Below are 10,000 nucleotides of genomic sequence, written 5' to 3' on the forward strand. Positions count from 1 at the left end.
AACTTTCGTGCGAATACTGATCTCGTGGACAATTTCAGAGATCAGATCAGATTAACTAGAGAAGCTAAAAGGACTGCGTTGACAAGTGCTTCTAGTACGTGTTATCGGGCAACGTCTGTACTCCTAGTCTTTAGTGTATGTTAGTAAACAAAGGCTGTAACGCTAAACGTAGGTCGAATGTTCTTGTACTGTTGGGAAACAACCCTGTAGTACCATCATTATTGTTGTAGAAATTCCGATACCGTACTAATCCGTTAATCCCACGTTGACGTTATTAGTTTAGCAGGTAAATTAATTAGTTTTGTTAATCCCTTGTTTATTTCAGTTGGTTTAGTTTTTGTTACTATAAGTTTATTAGTTGAGAAGTCACGTTCCGTCCAGAAGGTTTAGGTTAGTGATCCTGGTCAACCAACCACTGCGATTGGCCGTAAATGGACTCGCTAAAGGTCTATCGGCACTGCAAGTTTTTTAAGACGTCGGCGTGGACCACGTTTCGTGTAGCCGTAGGTACACCTTTGTAGTTTATGTTAATCACCTCCTTTGTAGTTGACGTTATTACGTTCTAAGCCTGTAATCCTTTGACCAATCGCGATGCGTTGCCTGGAACGGGACCGCTAATAAGTAAACGCACCTTTCGATCTAAGGTGCACTTTTGAACAAACTACTCGTCAGAGAACATACTTTTAAAGAAGACCTGTGTAAAAAGGAAAGAAGGGATTAAAGGCAAGTGAGAAGTCAGTTGTTGTCCCGAGTTCCTGCGAATTAAGCAGAAGGTAAAGGGAGCGAGGGCTAATCCCTGCCCGCGGCAAAAAAATTCCCTTCTACACTATTAGGCTAGGACAGTTCATTTACACCCCTTTAAATAAGAACCTGTTTTAGCCTACAATTTTGAAATGGGTTCTTGTTTTGAGAATTTCAGTCAAACACTGAATACATAGATTTAATATAACAAGCTCTACCAGTACCGTGTTTGTCCCAGCAGCAACATGATACCATTGTTTTAATGTTGTTTTTGTTCTTTTTATCTTGCAGAGCTTTGTGCAAACTTCATAAATGGCCCAAAATAGGCCATGCCAAACTGGGTATTGAAAGCTACCTCCACCGTACTTGCCGCTCCAATTTGCTCTATTTTTAATGCATCTATCGCCCAAGACCAGGTCCCACCGCTCTGGAAATGTGCAAACGTTCTCCCCTTGCCTAAAGTCAATAATCCAAAGGACGCTGGTAAAGATCTCCGTCCAATCTCTCTTACTACCGGGCTCAGTAAGATCTTGGAAAGCTTTGTTTTCAAGTGGATATATGAAATCGAATCTGCAAAAATTGATAAGAACCAGTTCGGTAACATCAAAGGCTGCTCAACTAGGCCCCTAGTGATCCACCTTTTACATCACAGGCTTTCCTCCTCTGATACCAAACGCGTTATCATTCGCATTTGCATGATTGATTTCTCTAAAGGCTTCGACCTGATAGACCACAACATCATCACCAAAAAGCTGCAATTGCTGGGAGTTCCTGATATTTTGATCAACTGGTGTACGGATTTCCTCTGTCAACGCTATTTTCGTGTTAAAATTGGCGAAAACAAATCAGCCTGAAAATCAACACATGCTGGTGTACCTCAAGGTACAAAACTTGGACCTTTGCTATTTCTTGCGATGATCAATGACCTCACCTCTGATCTACCACTCTACAAGTATGTAGATGATGTAAGTATTTTTGAATGCTTAAATGTAGTGTGTCGGCCAACGCGTCGGTAGTGTGTCGGCCGACGCGTTGGCCGACGTGTTGGCCGACGCGTTGGTGGGATCGGATTCTAAAATTTTACCGAAGGTTTTCACCAGGAATATCAAATAAGGAAATGGAAATTGTCACTAACCATGAAATACACAACCTTCGCCACTATATACCACAATGGAACTACAGAATCTATTAATTTAAAGAATTTTTTTTTGTTCCAATGTAACTACTAACACGGCCGGGCACTCTCCTAACTCATGTTTTCCGGCCCATTCCCAGAAAATTTACACCTCCCCACCGAATGAAACGGGAAGGGGAAAATTTGTGGGGCAGTTGTGGATTTTCTCAAACTTAAATTTTATTTAAGTCATCGTATTTATTTCTATCATCACTCCTTTGAATCAGTTGAAGGCTGTGTCACGGTTTACAACCACCATCACTTGCAAGAGCAAAGATGTGCCTGTTCAACGAATATTAAAAATATTAGAAAGACACCATTTACAAGCAAGCGAAATAGAAGGAGTCCGCAGTGAAAAACGCACCAACAACGTTCATTACCAGGACCAGTACCAGGAAAATACCTTATGTATCTCGTATTACCGTGGGAAGACGACATATCAATTGAAAAATGGGACTATATTTGGAACTCATTTTGAGGTATCACGCGGACAAATGGGTCGAATGTGGGCCACCATACGAATTCAACTTATCGACGAAAAATTGCATTACTTCCGTTTCTCTCCAAATTTTGGCAGACCGGATGTTTATAAAATTAGCGATTGCAGTCACACTGGCCTGATTTTATTGGGATCGGTTGAAATGATGTCATTCTTTAATATGCCAACGCGTCCACAGAGGACGAAGAAAAAAAGGGAATTTGAGTCGAAATCCCTGAACGAATTACATAGAGATCTATAGCAAGCGTAAAAGAAACTCTTGTCAAAAAAACATAAAATAAAAGTGAGCGGTTGGGTCGATTTCTGAGAAAGGATGGTTGCTAGCGAATGGAGAAAGAAACTTTAATAAAAATAATATCATCTGTTTTTTGCAAGAGAATGCGACTAAATGAGCTAATGACTGTGTATGAGATGTTTATCTCTTATGCAAATTTCAACATATGTTCAGTTTTTCATGCACCTGACAAGAGAGGACCACCAGGCCCTTTCAAAACAGCTCTGTAGTGCAATGTTTTAATTTTTCTTTTCCTTTACAATAAAAAATATATGTATATATATATATATATACATATATATAGATATATATAGATCTATATATATATATATCGTTTAGTAAGGTTGCTATAAGATTTGGCCTTGGCTAGATGTAATGTGTGGTTCCAGAAAATATCCATACCCCCACCACGAAAGATCATTGGAAATTACGAGGGAGAGGAGGGGTTAAAGGGCAGTAATTCCAAGGGGTAGGGGGCTTTCCTCCCTGGGAAACTACTTTTCCAAAGGGTCACGACCCACATACAAAACACTGAAAGCAACATACGATCGATCTGAAGCACAAAAACACACTATCGGACGATGTTTTGAAACAAAAGTCAGTTTTGAGATAAAGTTAATACTATTAGCTTCAATGTTTCCGTTTTTTTTCTTTGAGTTAGCAAGCGCTACAATCTCCCGAAGCTAAGAACAATGTGTCTTTCATTTGGGACGGATTCAAAACATTTAAAATGGCGGTCTCAACTGGAATCTCGTTCCCAGACTTCCAGCTTTGGCTCTTTTCGTCCAACCAACACTTCCGTTTGTCTCTTTTTCGTCCAACCAACACTTCTGTTCACTTGAGTATCGCTTTTCGCTACCTTCACATGCACTAAACACATTTTTGATAGGATTCATGTTTTTCTGGGGGTAGTAACTCATTGAAAACGCGATAAGACGCAAGTTCCAACCATTTCAACGCTTGCGTGCAACGACATTTTCTTTTTTGTGGGTGGCATTTAGACCACGGACAGGAAACGGGAGTCAAGTTTTCTTTTCTTTGAGTAAACGCAATTGCGGCCTCCGGAAACGATTGTTGAGGTTCAGTGTGTTACGTCAAACTGGAAATTCTAAAACAGGAGTTTCACTACTCATTGAAGGAAGTAAATCGCGTCAAAAACAATAAACAGTCGCCCTCTCGATTCCATCCGTGGCTCAAAGGCAAGCAACAGTGAGGCTGTGTGTCATTTACCAGCGAGAATGACTGCTGGAGAGTCAGTAAATTTGAAGACCGCACATAAATCGCCATATCTAAGTTTACAAATAATTATGATGGATTATTTTGGCGTCAATAATTTTCTTTGTAAAACAATCACCTTTGTGACGACGTTCACGAAACCTACCGCGTCAACATGTGTCGTCCCTAAATAAGAATCAACCTGAAGAAACTGACAAAATGTGTAGACAAAGGAACCTTGTAAGTTTCTGCTTTATTTACTATAGTTTGCGAAGTTGTCTAAGCGAGTGAAATGTTATCATCGAAGTTTGCACAAAACCGTGAAACAGTCGACGTCGTGCAACCCAAATGTTTAAGCTTTGCAAAGTTGATGGCGAAGAAGCTAAAAGTTTAGCTGGATAATGAGCTTAACAAAGCGTTATATTTTTCTAAAAGTTAACCTTAATCTTTACACTGTTGTAATAAACTTCTACTGCAATTACATAACTAATTCACTTTCTTTTTTATAAGTGAAAAAATTCTGGAAATTCCTGAGGGGAGGGGGGGGGGGTCATCGAAGACCCCCTGGAACGGAAAATCCTGGGGGGAGGGGGGTGCAAGTCAAAATGTCTTTCGTGGTGGGGGTATGGATATTTTCTGAAACCACACAATCTATGTAGTACCGAGAAATTCTATATTCTATATAAACCGGAGATGGAAACACTCAACAAACGTAATGAACTCGTATCGACTTGCAGGCACAAGCGAACTTTTCTCCTTAGGTTCAATCGCATCCTCAAGAACGAATCATAAATTTACAAATAAGCCACAATAAGGTCAATATACAGCCTCATTACCAGTGTGGTTGGTTTGGTGGCCGAGTGGGCATCCGATTAGTATTCTGGGGACCCGGGTTCAATTCCCGGCCGAACCACATTTTACTCATGCAATCAGTTGTCCAGATTCCTCTCCTCAATCTACTATTAATTATATATATATTCAACACTGTTTGTCACTTTAAAAAGGCACATTTTATTTTTCGTCAATAAAAAGCGACTCGGGAAAACCTTGACCCTTTTCTGTAGGCCGTCGATCTGACATCGAAGTCAGTGAGATCACGTGACGTGGTCTTTCGTTCTTTCTTTCTTTCAGACTTCGCCGATGATGACAGAGTTTTACTGGCTATAAATAGCCAGTAAGCACAAACAACTGAGACACAGTGCAACATTCTTAGCTATAATCAATTGCTATCTTCATTTCAAACGGTAATATTCCAATTACAAAACGGAATTCATTACAGTTACCACTCGTTTACAGATCAACTCTGTTGTGAATAAAATGATCATTTCCTTATATAAATTCGCCTGTCCTGTCTTTAAATTGGTCATTGGAAGAGTAAATAAATCAGAACTTGTTTTAATAACGACAGTACCACGGTTTCACGGCTAATCATACAGGAACCAAACAACACTTTGCAAGCACACACTCAAAGGAAGATCGAAAACGTGCCACCAAGTTTATAGACCGTATTCATAAATGGCGGTCACATTTGTAATTATTTTGTCCACTAGCAAATTAGCCTACCAAGCCTCATTTTAGAGCAAAAATTCTTTTCAATTCACTGTATGGTATGAGGCTTGGTAGGCTAATTTGCACTTCGACAAAAGAATTATAAATTGGCCGCCATTTATGAATAAGGTCTATGTGGTAACTAAACGCTTCATAAAGCGTACACTGGGTTGCCTGTGGTACGTGTTATACAAAAACAGTAGGCAGTGAGTTGGGTGGTATTGAACTGCAGCGTTCCAGTTTTTAAGATTTGGTAATAAATTCAGTTTAAAGATAACAAAACACGCTTTTGAGTAAAATTCACTCGTTTCTTCTTTAAATAAATAGTCTGCAAAAAGGCTGATTGCAAATTGCTCTGACGGACGTTTTCTGGCATGTCATGCATGTCTTGCACTTGCACTTGCACTTGCACTAAGCAAACGTTTATTGCACAGACTAACAAAGGACTGAAGACGTTGCTTCCGCTTCATAATTCCTCGTTAGTCTAATCTGATGTCAGGTCAAAAGATTGTTTGGCTTAACGTTTGCACCAAAAAGTACCGTAAAAGCCAGGAGTTAACAGAAAAAGACAAGCCAAAAGACAGATGAAGAAAAAAGAAACAGTTTTTATAAATAGCTCTGAATCGAATTCTCGTCGAAAGGTTAATGATGATCGATAGTAAAAAACACGAAAATTTCTGCAGTTTCTAAATTTTATGAAAGAAGCGAAAGGTCATGATGTTTTTAATTGTCAAAAGAAAGCAACTGACCACGTGCTAGGCAACCATAAAGGTGCACGTGATCACCTTGTGTCAACTGAATGAACTACGTGAAAGAATGTTAATCGTTCGTCGTTTTCAGAGTAAAACAACGTAATTTTAGCCAAGAAACTTCCGAGTTTGGGTTTTTAATTTTGTTGGAATATTTAACTGAGTATTTACATTTCATCTGTAGGGTCAGGAAGCCTTCTCTGTCGGGTTCCTGAGAAACGTATCTATTTTGACTTCAGGGTGAACTATTTACACAATCGCGAGGTTGAGCGGCCATGTAATTGAAAATCTGAACATCTGAGATACAAAAACAGACTTGCGAATTATCGCAAATCACAATGCTGATAAGCACAAAAGCAGAAGAAATGGTTAATAAATATGAAGTTTGTTACTATCTGAATGTTTTTGGGTTAGAGTAAAGGGATATCTTGTCACGCCAACGATGTAATTTCATGAAACTCAAAATTTGCAAAAAGTGTGATTTTCGTGTAAACAATCTTCGCACTAGCACGTCGTACCAATATGAAAATTGGATTAACCAGGAAGTTGAAGAAATATTGATGGCTTCTTAAGTAAACTTCATTTTACAATAACATGACCAAATCATTTGTCAGACAAATAAAATTCGTGTCTCCTCGCGTATCACATTACAACGCACGTATGCAAATTTGTTAACTCATTTTCACCGCATCCTGATTCCCGCGAATTTTTTCTTCTTTCAAATATTAACAAAAATATTATTTCTCGTCAAGCGTTGCATCTTTTATGTTCAAATAACCGCTAAAAATAAAGATTTATTTTTTCTTTATAATTTAATATTCTCTCTCAAAATTTGCACAACAATCAAATCACAAAAAGTAGCAACGCACGCAACAAATTTAGTCGCATTTACCTCTTCGTCGAATTGACGCTAACCTCATTTTGACACGAAAATGATTTACTATTGCCGAAAAAACTATCCAGTTAAGCTCGCATATTACACATGATGAATTCATAAAGGCCACCTTTCCCAGCGAAATATTTTTTGAAGCAAGCAACATACATGTATTTGCTGTTAGAGGTAAAAACCCCTTCCTATTTCATTACGTGTGTGAAGACAAGAAACTCAATCGTGTCAAATTACCATACGCAATTGCAAAAAAATTAATTTCAGGATCAAACCCTTTCCATGAAGAACCTTTTCCTTGAATAATGAAGCCCGAAATAGACGACAAGCTTTCTTTCAAATAATTCTTTGCTGTCACATTTCCAATTATTATTATTTTTTATTTTTTTTACCTGAAAAACTGTGCAGAGGTGTTGGGTGCTTACCATTTAGCCAAAAATTCCGGAAATTTCGGTTTGAGGTCAAATGGAAAGGCAATTTTTCGGAAATCTTTTCGGAAATTGTGGACAACCTCCAGAGGTAGTCCTCTTTTTCCGTTCGCAACTGAATTCGCGAAAAGCCCTTACCATTTGCGAGAATCCTTCCGTTTCCAGGCCCTTTCTCACAGGATCGAGTATAATATGCGGGATGGAATGCTGGGTAGTAAATGGTATGCGCCATTCTCATCCGGTTGGTCATTAAATTCGGAAAATCGCTTACCTTTATGCAACGATAATTCCATGCGGATTATTCGGCTAAATGGTAAGCACCCGTTGAGTACAACGGGTTCGATTCCTCCTCTGTCTTTGTTGAACCCATTAGTTACCAGAGAATTTTGGTTTCAGTGTTCTACATGTACATAACAGCGCATTTGGTAAAATATTAATTAGAAATACAGCTCACTTTGATTTTTGCTCGACAGGCGATAGATTGTTGTCGAAGTCCATTACTCGTGACAGGCGATAGATTGTTGTCGAAGTCCATTACTCGTCCCTTTTAAGATTCCAGAAATTTATCTATCACCGCCTGTCTTGTTTATCCAATTGACGTTCCATTCTTGAGCTCCAGAAGGGTATAATTTGTTTAAAGAAGAACTAACACGCCATGCTTATTACAATGACTTTCGACGCCATTGCAGGTTAATTAAATCAGAGAAATCCTAACTTGTGCATGACACTGATTGTTCCTAAAGTTAGCGGTGCATTCTTGATATTCATTTGAAGATAACAATAACAGTAAATGACAAATAGGTCGCTTTATATTTATGAACATTAAGTTCCTAAATTTATGGACAACAGCACGGGAACTACTTACCACCGCTGTCCATTAACGACTGGAAGGAAACCACGAGATGTTGCACAGTGGCTGTGATGTTAGCCATCTTTAGCTACCTATGGGAAACGGTTCAAAACTGCATCACCTTATAAACAGAATATCGAACAAAATAAATTGCAAACAATAAACGACCTTTTGCTCTCTCTCTCCCTTTCTCTCTGTCTCTCTCTCTCTCTCTCTGCTAACTCAGCCCGATTGTCGTAATATATTTGCAAGGGCACCCAAGGAGCAAATATTATTAAGCCAAAGCCATATTATTAGGCTCTTTTTAATGTATAAAGACTGTCTAGAGAGATTTTTTTGTCACATAGAAGAATTTGATCTGTTCGGATATCTTAGCTGAAAATTTAAGTGTACAAAAATTTGGTTATATCAACGGAGTTGATAATGTAAATTGGCCACCGTACAGAGATTCTAAAAGCTGACGTTTTGAGCATTAGCCCTTTGTCAGAGCGAATCCTTTGTCAGAGCGATTCGGTCAGACGAAGGGCTAACGCTCGAAACGTTAGCTTTTAGAATCTCTGTACGGTGGCCAATTTACATTATCAACTCCGTTGATAAAACCAAATTTTTGTATACTACTTCCCCACCGACACAGCACCACAGTTTCTTTAGAAACTACCCTCTTCATTTTGAAAATTTAAGTGGCCGATTACTTTAGGGGAATGATATCTTCATTTCAGAAATTGAGAGCTGGACGTTACCTTCTAAGAACTTCCAACCGAACCATTTTCTCATCCGAACTGCAAGGTGACCTCTTTAAGTACCAAAAATTGCAAAAATACCCCTTTCGAAAACTGAAGGGACTACTTTTCCCTGATTTCGCATCTCTTAGGTGATGTTTTAGTACAGAAATCTGTAGCTCTCTGTCAACTTACAACCAAAATTCTTAGAACAATTTGACTCTCTCGAACACATATTTCACCAAAGATTATCGTTGGGTGCCCCTGAAATATCTCTGCGGTCGTGGGTTATCTTCTTCTTGTTAATACCTGAGCCATATTCAGTTAGTCGAAATGCTTCCTTGGGCCCTCGTACAGGCAAAAAACATGCTAAGGTTGCAACAGGATTAGGAGAAAGACTACGATCCGTAGTAGTGATTATTCGGACCACGAGAGAGGTAAATTTTGCTTGCGGTCTAAAGGTTACAGTACAGTTAGATTCTGAGAATGTTTTAAAAAAAAGCATTGCTGCGTTCCTACGGTGAAATAACCAACCGATAACACTGGACGAAAAAATGGATTTACTCGAGTTTGCGAATTGAGCAAATGTGTGGCAAATTTAGGGCTCTAAATTTGCTTTAACTTTGCTTTGATAGGTAAAGTCTGCGCAAACTTGAATGTTTGTTTTGTGGGAATTTGTGTGCAAATGTTAAGGAAAGGTAATTATTTGCTTGGCATTTGCCTGCTATGCAAATCTTTTAATTAATTTTTCCACAGATTTGCTCAAATTTGCTTCACCGCAAAGATAGCAGTTTGACCTCAACCGCAAATGCAAGCAAATCTATGTCGCAAAACCAATAATTTGCATTGTTTGAACTGATTTTCAAAGGATCAAAATACGTACATTTGCATTTTATTTACTCTCTTTTGCAATGGGA

General features: G+C 38.7%; 1 long non-coding RNA gene across 2 annotated transcripts in view; it reads right to left on the reverse strand.

The window, feature by feature from the left end:
- Nucleotides 1-6: 6 nt before the first annotated feature.
- Nucleotides 7-10,000, reverse strand: part of LOC138000701 (uncharacterized) — a 20,732-nt gene continuing 10,738 nt past the window's right edge. The window contains exons 2-3 of one of the 2 annotated variants that reach the window (XR_011123177.1): nucleotides 8,380-8,456; nucleotides 7-694 (exon numbers count right to left, since the gene is read on the reverse strand). This is a non-coding gene — a long non-coding RNA (uncharacterized lncRNA). Of the gene's footprint in view, nucleotides 695-848; nucleotides 1,312-8,379; nucleotides 8,457-10,000 lie in introns of those variants that run through there. The other variant, XR_011123176.1, reaches the window with a different exon arrangement.

The sequence above is a fragment of the Montipora foliosa genome, chromosome 4, assembly GCF_036669935.1.
Source record: "Montipora foliosa isolate CH-2021 chromosome 4, ASM3666993v2, whole genome shotgun sequence".
Classification (NCBI taxonomy): Eukaryota; Metazoa; Cnidaria; class Anthozoa; order Scleractinia; family Acroporidae; genus Montipora; species Montipora foliosa.